Source organism: Aphidius gifuensis, linkage group LG1, assembly GCF_014905175.1.
Source record: "Aphidius gifuensis isolate YNYX2018 linkage group LG1, ASM1490517v1, whole genome shotgun sequence".
Taxonomy (NCBI): domain Eukaryota; kingdom Metazoa; phylum Arthropoda; class Insecta; order Hymenoptera; family Braconidae; genus Aphidius; species Aphidius gifuensis.
The window spans coordinates 9,514,836-9,527,953 of NC_057788.1; positions in this window are offsets into that span (position 1 = coordinate 9,514,836).

Genomic DNA, 13,118 nt, shown 5'->3' on the forward strand with positions numbered 1-13,118 from the left:
AATATTTTGATAAAAAAATATAAAATGTATACAGTTGCACTTAACTGCAAATTTTATATTTTTCTTTAAAAAATTTCATACATGAAAATGACATGTACAACAAGACTAAAGTGCCTCTTTACCCAAAATTAAGTAGAAAAAAAAAAAACAAAAAAAAGTAAATGACCAAGATAAAATTATGATACAAAAAAAAAAATATGAAAATATATCATCAATATTAAACTAGCCGAGTTTATGAGGCATTTAATCATACTTCTAGGTATATTACATCTATGTTATATAAAAAAATAAATATATAAACCCAGTGGGGGTGAAAAAAATGAAAAAAAAAATGCAGAGAAAGAGAGAGCTTTCTAATAAAACTTGGCTCGTTGAATTTTCGACACTTGCAAAATAGCTGTCAACTAAAATAAAAAAAAAAAACTTTTATAACAACGTATTTTGATAAAAGAAAAAAAAAATATATATATTTATCAACAAGATCAAAAAACTTTTCATCAAAGAAATATAGTCTCTGCATGTTGCCTCCTCTATACGAGGCTCAAGATAGCTTAAATTATCTGCAGATAAATATCACATAAAACAAAAAAAAATAAAATAAAAGTCTTGATGGGAATAACGTCGTTATATAGCCCGAAATATAAATGTCACTTTCAAAATAGAGGGATAAAAAGTTTCAAAAATAATAATCATCTTTTTTACAAGGATAAATGCTCAAGTAGATTAAAAAAAAAAGATAATATTTATATGACAGAGTACACAGCGTTATTATATCATATGATATCCTCAACTTTATGTAATAAAAAACTAAAAAATCATATATAACGAAAATTAAAATTTTCAATACTCCGGTGGGTTATGTGCAATTATTAGTTAGTGTAATTTTTTTTGTTTTTCAAATAAAATGTCATATTGTTTAGTCACAACACTATGAAATTTTATCATAAACATATGTTCATCTGTGTAAGTGAGACGAACTAAGCAGGGCTGCCAACACTGCGCGTCGAATCTCCACAAAACATGATTTTGTTGGGTTCCAATGTAAATCGGGAAAAAAACAGCCACATCAAATTTTTCTATTAGAATTCTAATAACTCCGTGAGTTTTAAAGATATCGTTTTCAAAATAGCGGCGATTTAAAGATCAAAATAAAAGGAAACTTTTAATTAGTCGGTGCAAATCGATCACGCTTACAGATAAAAAGTTATTTAATATTTAAAAAAAAAAGAAAAAAAGGTTTTTAACATTTTTGGCTCTGGCAACTTTAATAATTATTTGAGAAAAAATCGAAAATATACAAATTAAAGAGATTGAAAATACGCTTCTTTTGGTTCTAACACGAAGTGTCTCTGACAATTACTTTGGAAATGAGAGCGTTTTTTAATTTTCGGTAGACAAATCCAATACGTAGGTGACGCGAAGCGTCCCACCTACGTAAAAAATTTTTATTTTAATTTTAATAATTGTCAGTGAAGTTGCCTCGATGGAAATTAATTTTATAAGCTCGTATTGTGTAACAAAAAGCTCGCATGAAAGTCTCAAACATAATATTAATAATATTAACAAAAAAAAAAAGAAAAAATACTGTCGATAACAGTGATTAACTGTCAAGTTGTTTAAAGCTCAAATTGTCTTGGTTATTTTGACGTTGACAACTATTGATAATGGCAAAAAGAACACGTGTTTTTGTCAAAGCTCAAATTCAAAATTCAGACGCTCCTAATTGCATGTATAAAATTGTGAAAATAAAATATAAAACTCATCAACAACCTCATGTAAATTTATTAATTTATAATCCACTGTAAAAAGCTTTTCCATTTTTATTTTTTTTTAATTTTAAAATACAAAATACACACAAAAGATTTTATGTTTTATAATATTTTTTTTTTTATCCTGAGGATTTAAAGATAAGAAGAAACATCGAACAGAATCAAAAAAAAACTTTGAAAAATGTGCAGCTTTTTTTTGAACAATTTGTACTAATGATATAAAAGTTTAATCTTTTATATATGTATTTTTTTTTTCGATCAATTAAAAGTAAATTGATGGAAAATTTATCGTATTTTTTTTTATCCGATTATTTTCTTTGATACTATAGACTGTAAAATTGATTTTTCTTTTGCTTATAGGTCATTTAGAGTCCACCGAAAAAACCCAGGCTATTTAACATGACAAAAGATTCGGATGAAATAACCAGTCTGGCAGCTCGAGGCTCCATCATCTCCGTCTATATCCTGTTCGAATAAGAACAATTGCCGGAGTATCGGATTTTTTTTATTTTTTTTAATCTTTGTACGATAATAAAGTAATAATTTTCAATTTCCATCGATATAGTTTCTCCTTATTTTTTCGATAAATAAAAAAAACTTGGGAATAAATTTTTTTGTTGAAAACTTATCAATCTTTTTTTAATTCTCAGAATGAAATTGAGTTAGTGTTAACTGTTAAATTAATACACTCGTTGGCATATGGCCATCATCAATAAAAATCATCTACAACTTGAGTTATGTTTTCGTCAAATAATGACAACATCATGATGTAAATTTAAAGCATACTAAAACACTTGACTCCATCAAATTGTTAGCTTAAATCCACCGAAAGAAAAACCATTTTGTTTCAACAACAATATAATTTTTTAATGAAGCTATCTATTGTGTGAACTAAAAAAAATCGAAATTCGAACATCGCATTGTCAAATAAAAATGACAGTCATTGAAGTTAATAACTCTGAATAAAAATTTTCAAAAAACAAACGAAATATACACTGTAATATCTGAGTGTTTGATAAATATTTAAATTGATATTTGATTGTTTAGTTATAAATATATTATTAAAAAAAAAAAAAAAAGAAAACATAACTTTTTGACGTAAAAAATATGTTGAATTAGAGTCAACAGTTTGATAGAAGAGACAGTAGATAAAAAAAAGTGGTTGGTGGTTGAACGAAGAATAATGTTGAACGATATCAAGACATTTCTTTACGTGGCAAAAATTTGTGGTGTATTTCCGTATAAAATAATAAATAATGGTCATTCAGTTATTATTAAAAAATGGCAAATTGTATATTCAATCTTGGTGTTTACCATTGGTCTTGTGACGAGGGCATATCAATTATACAAGTATATCAAAAAATTAAAGGATTTTAAATTGATTGACATTGTGACAATAACAATTTTTCTATTGTATTTAATACTAGTTGTATGTGATGGTATTATTACGATTTTTAAAAAGAATCAACTCATTGAAGCCATCAATAATCTTTGTATTTACGATGTTTCTTCAAATTATCATCGAAAAAAAAGACGACTTTCAGTAGTAAATGGTATTCGTTGTTTTATCATTACTGTCATACTAATTCAATCTGCTCAAGCTTATTTTTATATCAATAAAAGAGAAGAGTTTGGAATTATAACAATATACCGAATTTTAGTTACTATATTCAACGTATCAGTTTGTGTGCAAATATACAAGTTTTGTAGTATAATGTGGCTACTTTACACACGGTTAAATCATTTATTACAAGCTACTATACTATGCAAAGGTAAGAATAAAAGCTATTATTTAAATTGATAATAAATACTTGATTTTACTTGTAGAAAATGATCAGTTTTCATCAAGCAACATAGACAGAGAATATAACAAAATCACATATGAAGATCTAAGATGGAGACATTACAATTTATTTTCAGCAGCAAAAAAAATTAATTCAATTTTTTCAGTTCAATTGTCTGTATGGATATTATCATTTTTAATAAATTTAACACATAAAATTCATAAATTATTTAAAAATATCATAGACAACAAAACTACTCCGCTTAAATATTATTATGGGCTTTATATTTTTATCCTTTGTTTACATATTTTTTTAATAATAATAACTTGTCATTTTACAAGTCGAAAAGTAAGTAAAAATTTATAATAAAAAATTATTATTATTAAATAAATAAAACAATAATGGTATTGTGTTTTTTTTTTTTTATTTCAGGAAAACAAAATCACTGAACAAATATTTTCAGCATATTCTTGGACTAAATTCAAATCAAATTCTGTTCAGGTATTTAAGTTTTCAAATTATTATCGTAATTTTGTTTATATAATTAAATTTTTTTTCTAGCATAATCAAAGTTCAACCATGTATTTTTATAATAAAAAATTATATTTTACATCATTGGATGGACTTTTCACTGTTGATCTTCCACTTTTAATGTCGGTGAGTTTGCATAATTATTGATTATTAATTAAATAATTCGTTGCATCGTCAATTTCATAATAAATAATGATGATATAAATATTTACAGTTAATCGGAGCAACAACAACACTACTAGTACTATTACTGCTTTAATTTATTCTCGAAAAATAATAAAAAAATAAAATTATAATACAGCAATGAATAATATTTGAATATGTTATTTAAATATGATGTGTTTATTTAATATTAAATCTTTAAAAATCTTCTTTATATATATTTTTGGTATGAGAAAGTTATTTCTCTTCACTCAGTTCTTTTATGTTTCATATAAAATAATAAAATATAAAAAAAAGCTTGGACACTGTCAAGTAGTCTATATATAGTTAACAACTTTAACCGTAAAATCTGTTGCTTACACTCACCATAAAAACCAAGGAAAACCAAAAGCTTTTTCATATGTGTTTTTCTCTTATCGCAAGCTTTGAAAAATAAAACAAAATAACGATAAAAAATTTAGAAAAAGAAGAAACTCGTCGCTCAGTAAAGTTTGTGATTCTTGAAAATTTTTCTATTCATCATGTATGGAAATGTCGAGTGTCAAGTATTTCGACGAAATTCAATTCGAAATAAAAATAACAAAAAAAAATACCAACGATTTTCTCTTCATGAAATTTAGGTTTTATTTTTTCACTTGAGTTATTTTTTCAACTTGAAATTTCTGTAGTATTATATAAAAATAATACTAAGGATAAATTTGATATGATTTACCAAAAAAAAAAAAAATACATGAGGAACAATGTTTTGATAATTTAATAATAGAGAAAATAATTTCTTTAAAATACATACAGATAAGACATTATCTATCTATTAGATTTGCAAAAATTCAAAATGAAATTCTTGAAAAATGTAGTAAAAGTATTCTTTTACAATGTGTTTATCTTTTTCTTTTTTAAATAATTATACACAATTGAAAATCTGACTGAACAAATGATGATATAATAAAAAAATCCGTTAGATTCAATTTGAAAAGAAAGAAAAAAAACAGAAAACCAAGAGTCGATGCGTGAAATTACCAGAAGAATAAAAGTATAAAAAAATTTTGTAGAGATGATTCGTAAATTTTTCATGAAGCTCTATGAGATATATCATCAAAGGAATATCAAGAAAACCTTTGAATGTATAATTTTTCAATAGAAAGATTGAAGAAGAAAGTCAGTAAAGATATGGTTGTTGAATAAAATTTGTATAATAAGATGCATTATATACCTGCTGGAGGGAATCCAGGTAAATACCATCTTGTGGACAACCAAGATTATTTTCAGTATAAAATCTGTATTTATTCACGATACATATAAATGTATGTTCTATTAAAATAAATATATTTAAAAATTCTTAAAAACGATATGCAGGAAAAAGAAAATATATATATAAAGAAATAAAGAGAAATTGTGACTGAATCCGGACTCCCAGGCACAAGGGTCCGTCGATCGATACCCGGGGCTGAATGTCTATATATAGCTTAGCCTGATGCCATCGCACAAAGATCTCAGGGTAAAATTTCCTGCGCCCACCTTTCACACCTTCAAAACACAACAACCTCACACCCTCTTCTTATATATCTTTCTCTTTCTCTCTCTCTTTTATTATACTCTGTTTTACTATCATTTTTTTTTTTTTTATTTTTTAAACCACCCTTATTACCTTGCCAAATAAACTATAACACACAAGAGTATTCATGCCATTATCAATATATATGTTGACAGCAAAGTCACTGACACACTAATAACTCATTTATGTTTTTTTTTTTTCATAAATTTATTATATTTTTTATTTATTTTTTATGCGTCGTTTTTTTTTTTTTAAATATCCACTTCTGGGCTTTAACAACTTTACTAATTAATGAATTTTTTTGTGGAATTTTTTTTTCTATACCCATTTGTGTGTTGTATAATAAAAAATAAAAATAAATAAAATAATAATTTTATTGTATATTTATTTTTTTTTTTTTGTTAAATGAAAAATAATGTTATTTTATTTTTTTTTAATTTGAGGAGAATAGTAGTAACAATATAACTAACGAATAATGACGAGAATATATATATACAGTTTTCGTTTGAGAGAAATCTTATTATCCCGGAAAAAAATACACTTAATATTTGATTGTTTAGTTATAAATATATTATTATAAAAAAAAAAAAAAAGAAAACATAACTTTTTGACGTAAAAAATATGTTGAATTAGAGTCAACAATTTGATAGAAGAGACAGTAGATAAAAAAAAGTGGTTGGTGGTTGAACGATGAATAATGTTGAACGATATCAAGACATTTCTTTACGTGGCAAAAATTTGTGGTGTATTTCCGTATAAAATAATAAATAATGGTCATTCAGTTATTATTAAAAAATGGCAAATTGTATATTCAATCTTGGTGTTTACCATTGGTCTTGTGACAAGGGCATATCAATTATACAAGTATATCAAAAAATTAAAGGATTTTAAATTGATTGACATTGTGACAATAACAATTTTTCTATTGTATTTAATACTAGTTGTATGTGATGGTATTATTACGATTTTTAAAAAGAATCAACTCATTGAAGCCATCAATAATCTTTGTATTTACGATGTTTCTTCAAATTATCATCGAAAAAAAAGACGACTTTCAGTAGTAAATGGTATTCGTTGTTTTATCATTACTGTCATACTAATTCAATCTGCTCAAGCTTATTTTTATATCAATAAAAGAGAAGAGTTTGGAATTATAACAATATACCGAATTTTAGTTACTATATTCAACGTATCAATTTGTGTGCAAATATACAAGTTTTGTATACAATAACAATTTTTTTATTGTACTTAATACCAGTTGTATGCGATCGTATTATTACGATTTTTAAAAAGAATCTACTCGTTGAATTTATATTTATTTTTCTATCAAATTAAAAATAATATTATTTTTTATTTTTCAACTCAAGTAGAATAGCAGTGACAATAACTAACTAACTAATAATGACAAGAATATATATACAATTTTCGTTTGAGATAGATCTTTGATATTTCTTGTTTATTATCCCGGAAAAAGATGTTTTTTTTTAACACTCCAAGAAGTCAGAGTATATACAGATGACAGAACACTTATTTTACTCTTGTTTAATTGCATTTTCTTGAAATAAAATTATCTTGAAGATTAACAACACTTCTGAGCGCTTTCTTACGTATTAATTTTATTTTTAAACTTTATTAATTTTTATGTTTTAATTGGTATATTATAAAATATTATATCAATTAAAATTTTTTATCTGATTCATATATAAACAAGAGTAATTTTTTTTTATATCATGAAAACTTTGACATCAAAGAGTTGATTAGAATATGTCGGAGTATCACAAAGTAGTGTGTATCAAGGTGATACCAGACAGGATGTGTACTGACCAAAACATGGCTCTTCTCAAGCATCATTACAATTCCATATACATCGAACATGATAGCTCAAAAGTGTGTTTGTTTAATGTGGTTACATCGATTGAATTTTATACAGATAATTACTATCATTTTTATCTGTTATTAAAAATGTTTAAAAAAAAATATTTAGTAATCATTTTTCGTGTTTGAACAATAATAAAAATATTGTATTACTTTTCTTAGAAATTAAATTTCGAAATACAAAATTCAAGTTTAAATAAAACTGCAGTTTAAAAAATTGTTATTATTTTTTTTTAAAGCAGTCAGTTGTATTTACCAAGTGAAAAAGTCAATGAGTGGTCAGACAGAAAAAGTCAGAGAGAAACATGAAAGAGCAAGTGTTAAAGTAATTAAAAAAAAAAATCTACTTGAACGAGGTTTATGTATAAATTCATATCGTCGTCATAGCAAAGGGTAAAATATTTTCCACAAAAAAAAAAAATAAATAAAAGCTGCAACATCGATGCTGCAAGCTTGACTTTTTTAAAAATTTTTTTCTCGTGATTTTCAAGGTGAAATATTATATTCCCTTTATGTACCTTGGCCCATCGAGATTGTTGGATTTTATATGAATAAAAAAAAATTTTCTCGTCTTTTTTGCACTTTGAAAATTTTTCATGTTCAACAGATGGACACCAGGGAATTTCCAGTAAATTCAATAGACATATCAAAGTGTTGACTCGATGAAAAAATATTGAAAAAAATATAATTTTGCTTTTGAAGATTTATTTTTATATTTATTTTAATTTGTTTTTTTTTTGCAAATAATTTGAAGGCTTTGATGCAGAGTTATGAATACAAAATTTCACAAATTGAGAAATTTTTATTGCACTGTATTTTCATTAGTTTTTTTTAAACGAAAAAATATTCAATTTCATACCTCGAAAATTCCACAATACTTGTATATTTTTATTAAACCTCAAAATTTAATTTAAAAAAAAATAATCTCAGCATTTTTTTTCATCAAAAAATGTTCATGTTAATTGAAAATTTTCATGTGTATCGATTGAATTATTCAAACGAAAATAATTACTAAAAATTTAGTTGAATATTGAAAAACGAAAAACCATAATCAACTATGTTAATTTTGTTGGATAATATTTAAAAATTTTTTAGTTTATTGATTGTCAGTTTTGATGACAATCGCATTTCCAGGTTCAATAAAATTGTTAGATATTTTTTGAAAAATAAAACGCAATGTGTGTGTAAAAGCTTTATATAAAAAAAATAAAGTTTTCTACGAGCTTCAAGATTTTATCGTCGAAACGTCGAGGGACATTCGTTGTAATGGTTAAAAAAAAAAAATATATTTAAAGTAAAATATAAAACGACACGCAGCCTGTACGTTGACATAAGCTTGTTCATTTTTTTTTTTCTATAAACTCGTTTTTTGTTTTATACTTTTTCTTTAATTACTTTATAAATTTTAATTTTTTTTTTCTATTTGATTTTACTGTTAGCATGTGCGTGCAAGTTCATGTCAAATTTTAAAGCAACAAATATCACTCTAGTCTATGTCAAATCACACTTTACAACGTGATTGCGTGAGTCATTTTAAAAAATACAAATATTATTTACTCTGTTTGGCCTTAATGATTTTAATCACAGTCTTTTAAAGTCAAAAATTAAAACAGAGTTTGTTGATAAATATAAAAGTTAAGAAAAATGTATAAAACTAATAATTAAATTTCGAATTTTAAATCGAAATTTTAGTAAAAGCATTTGTCTAATTATTACCACGATTTTTTCTTTAAAATTTCGAAATAAAATGTATCATTTTTCTACAAATAATACACTTGATTTTACAAATGATTCACATCATTAATTTTAAATAAAAAAAACTAATAATTAAATTTCGAATTTTAAATCGAAATTTTAGTAAAAGCACATGTCTAATTATCATCACGATTTTTTCTTTAAAATTTCGAAATAAAATGTATTATTTTTCTACAAATAATACACTTGACTTGCTACTTCAAATGATTGACATAATTAATTTCAAATAAAAAATAAATAAAATATAAAAATATAAATAAATAAAGCAACTAAAAATCTCTTCAAATTTCCAATTACATATCGGTAAAAAAAATGCAAAAGTAGATTAATCAATTTACTCTGATGAGCCAGAAAATAATTGATCAAGTTATAATTTTACATAGTCAAAATGTCGATGTAATTTAACTGAGATTAAAACAATTTAATCTGAATTACATTAATTATTCAAAATTGCAAAATAACACAATCGCCACGGTGTTAAATTAAACGTCATGAAATTATTCATAAATTGTCTTCGCCAAAATTTAATAAATAATTAATTTAATTTTATTTTAATTAATTAAATAAATAATGACTAAGCGCTTTTGATTTATCCAAAAAATATAAATCGATTAATTATTTATATTAATTATGATTAACAATGATTAATAGTAGTTAAAATAAATGATAATGTAGAAATACATTACTCGAAATTTGATGAACAAAATAAGACACAGATAATACAACAGACACAGGGGTACAGCACAGTTGGACATCATATTTTCCGGCTAATAGAAACAGAAAAATAACAATGTAATCCATTTGAATTTTGAATTTTTATTATTGATATGTATTATTTGTGTGATTGAGCAACAAATAATTGTACTCTTACCATTGATTAACTTTGACAAGTGACAATAAACAGCAGGATAAATTCAGCGAGATGATCAAACGAAACACACAAATACTAATGACTCATTGCATCTCAAAATGGCCGACCAAATACCTGTATTATTATCATTATTGCCATTTTAGTACTACATAAGTGGCGCTGTAGTTGATGATAATAATTCGCGGGAATATTTGAAATTTGAAAATTAAAATTGAAAAAAGAGCACGTTTTATAAGTTTAGTATTTAATTTTATTAATTTTAGTTATATATTATTATTATTTATAATAATTTGAAAAAAAAAATTTAAAAATAAACATGTTTTTTTATATTTTTTCATCAAGTTTAATTTATTTATGTTTTAAACTTTGATAATTAACAATAAATAGTTATAAAATAAAATAAAAAATATTCGATTATTATTGAAAATTGTTTATTTTTTATTGTTGATATTAAAAAGCGACAACAAACATTTATCATTTCTTATCATAATCTACAATTTTTCCCTCGAGTATCGATAAAATAAAAAGAATATAAATATTTTTTTAAAAAATATATATAAATATATATTACTACTGTATTGGACATATCTTTATCTCAGTATCCAAGTTTCCAAAGCTATAAAAAATAATTGAAAAATACCTTACCATGAAAGTAAAGAAAAATAATATAAAAAAAAATATCAACAAACATTTATTAATTTGCTGTATTTTTATCGATTAAATTATTGAGTAAATAGTTGTTTAAAAAAAAAAGGGTAATAAAGAAATGAAATAACATTGTAAAGACTTAATATAGATAATATAATTTTTTATAAATTTGTATACATCAATAGGTAAAGGTTAACAGTGTGGCTCGTTCAAGTCTATAGTTGTTTACCTGCAAGTTATCAACAACACAAACTTGAGAACTTGAAGACCCTTGAAACTTGGCTACATATAAGTAGTAGTATTTTTTTCGTTATCATCATAGTATTCGAGGTAGAAAAAAATATCTAAACACTGATAAAAATTAAACAGTGTTAAACAAAAAATTAAAACAATTGTAACAATCAATTTTGTAATTATTTCTTAAACACTTGTTAATATATATACATGTAAATTATATTGCGTATATACAACTAGACATTGTTGTATGCATTCACATGTATATATAAATTAAAAAAAAAATTTTAGTTTGTATTTTAAAATCGATATAAGGCACCACAACTTGTGTGTTAGAAACAACGTGTAGTCGCGTGGCTTTAATCACGATATATAAAAATAAGAGAACTAGGTGGTCTGCAGATATATATTATACCTTTGTGATATGATTGTTATGCAGTACTATTTTTTTTAATTTACCACCATACAATTTAAATCGTAAATTATATTTTTAAATAATTATTATTACAAATAATTATTTTTCTGTGTATTAAAACTATTTTTTAAAATTATTTCATACCTGAAAGTGTTGAATCACGATAATGATGTAAAAAAAATATATGGGTCTTGAAAAAAACTTATAACAAGACTGAAATTATTATTGTTTTATTTTTCAATAAATATTTTTTCACTTTAATGATGAAAAAATTGATTGAATATATTTATTTTTCTATTTTTTGTTTTAAATTTGTACCTGAGTTTTCATGGTGTTTTATAAATTATTTTATACACAGTCGAGCAGAAAATATATAAATTAACAGATTAATTATATTTTGTTAATTATTAGCTTAACTTTAATAAATACTTTATTAAAATTTTATTGGATAGTAATGTAATTTAACAACTTTCATTTCGACGAGAATATATTATTCAATTAAATCTGAAATATTACTCTCGACAAGTTAACAATAGTCAACAATAGTTGATAAAATTATATCGTGTTTAAAAAAAAAAAAACTAATTTGTTATTTTAATTTATTATATGTCATTATTATTATCAAGAATAATCAATTTTTAAGTGGATGAATAATTAATAAGGTAATGAAAATAATTTCTCAAAGTCAGTGGAAATTATATATAATAAAATTTTTTTTTTTTCTATAATTTGATAAAATTGATACTCTGTATTTTACTCTGTAATTTTTTATGAAAAATTTAATTTGTTTATTTATAATTATGTGTAATTTAAAAATAAGTAGTTTTAATATTTAAATTTTTAATATAGTATGCAATTTTTATTGTATGATAATAAAAAATAATAAAAGTTTTGCATGATTTTTAATATCATTGAAAGTAACTTTAATGAAATTATTTTATTGACATGTTGTAGGTAAAAAAAAATAATAAATAAATGTCAAACAAAGAAACAAGTTGAGTTGACGTTTACATGAGATGTCAATGTGATATTTCGAAAAAAAAAAAAATATATAAACCAACTAAAACAATAAAACCAGCAAAGTTTATATGAATACAATTAATAATTTAATGAATTTTATTAAAAAAATTTAATTTATCTAAATGTAAAACTTGTACATTTAAGGTTTTCCTTTCATCATGTAAATTTACATAATACTGATGAATAAACCTCTCAATTTTCTCTCCCCTTAAATATAAAAAAAAATTATATACAATTTTTTTTTCATTAAACGGAAATATGATTTTTTTTATTAACAAAAAAACCGAGAAATAAATTATTAAATTTTATAAAAAATCAGCATAAAAATAAGGAGATTATTTATGGAAAAAATAATTAAATTTAATCTTAATTTTGTAGCAGTAAAAAATGATTTTTCGATTGATTAAAAAATAGAAAAAATATAGAAAATTTCAGTAGAAAAGTTTTCTCCAATTTTTAAAATTTATATTTCTAGTTGAAAAAAAAAAATTATCAAGTTTAC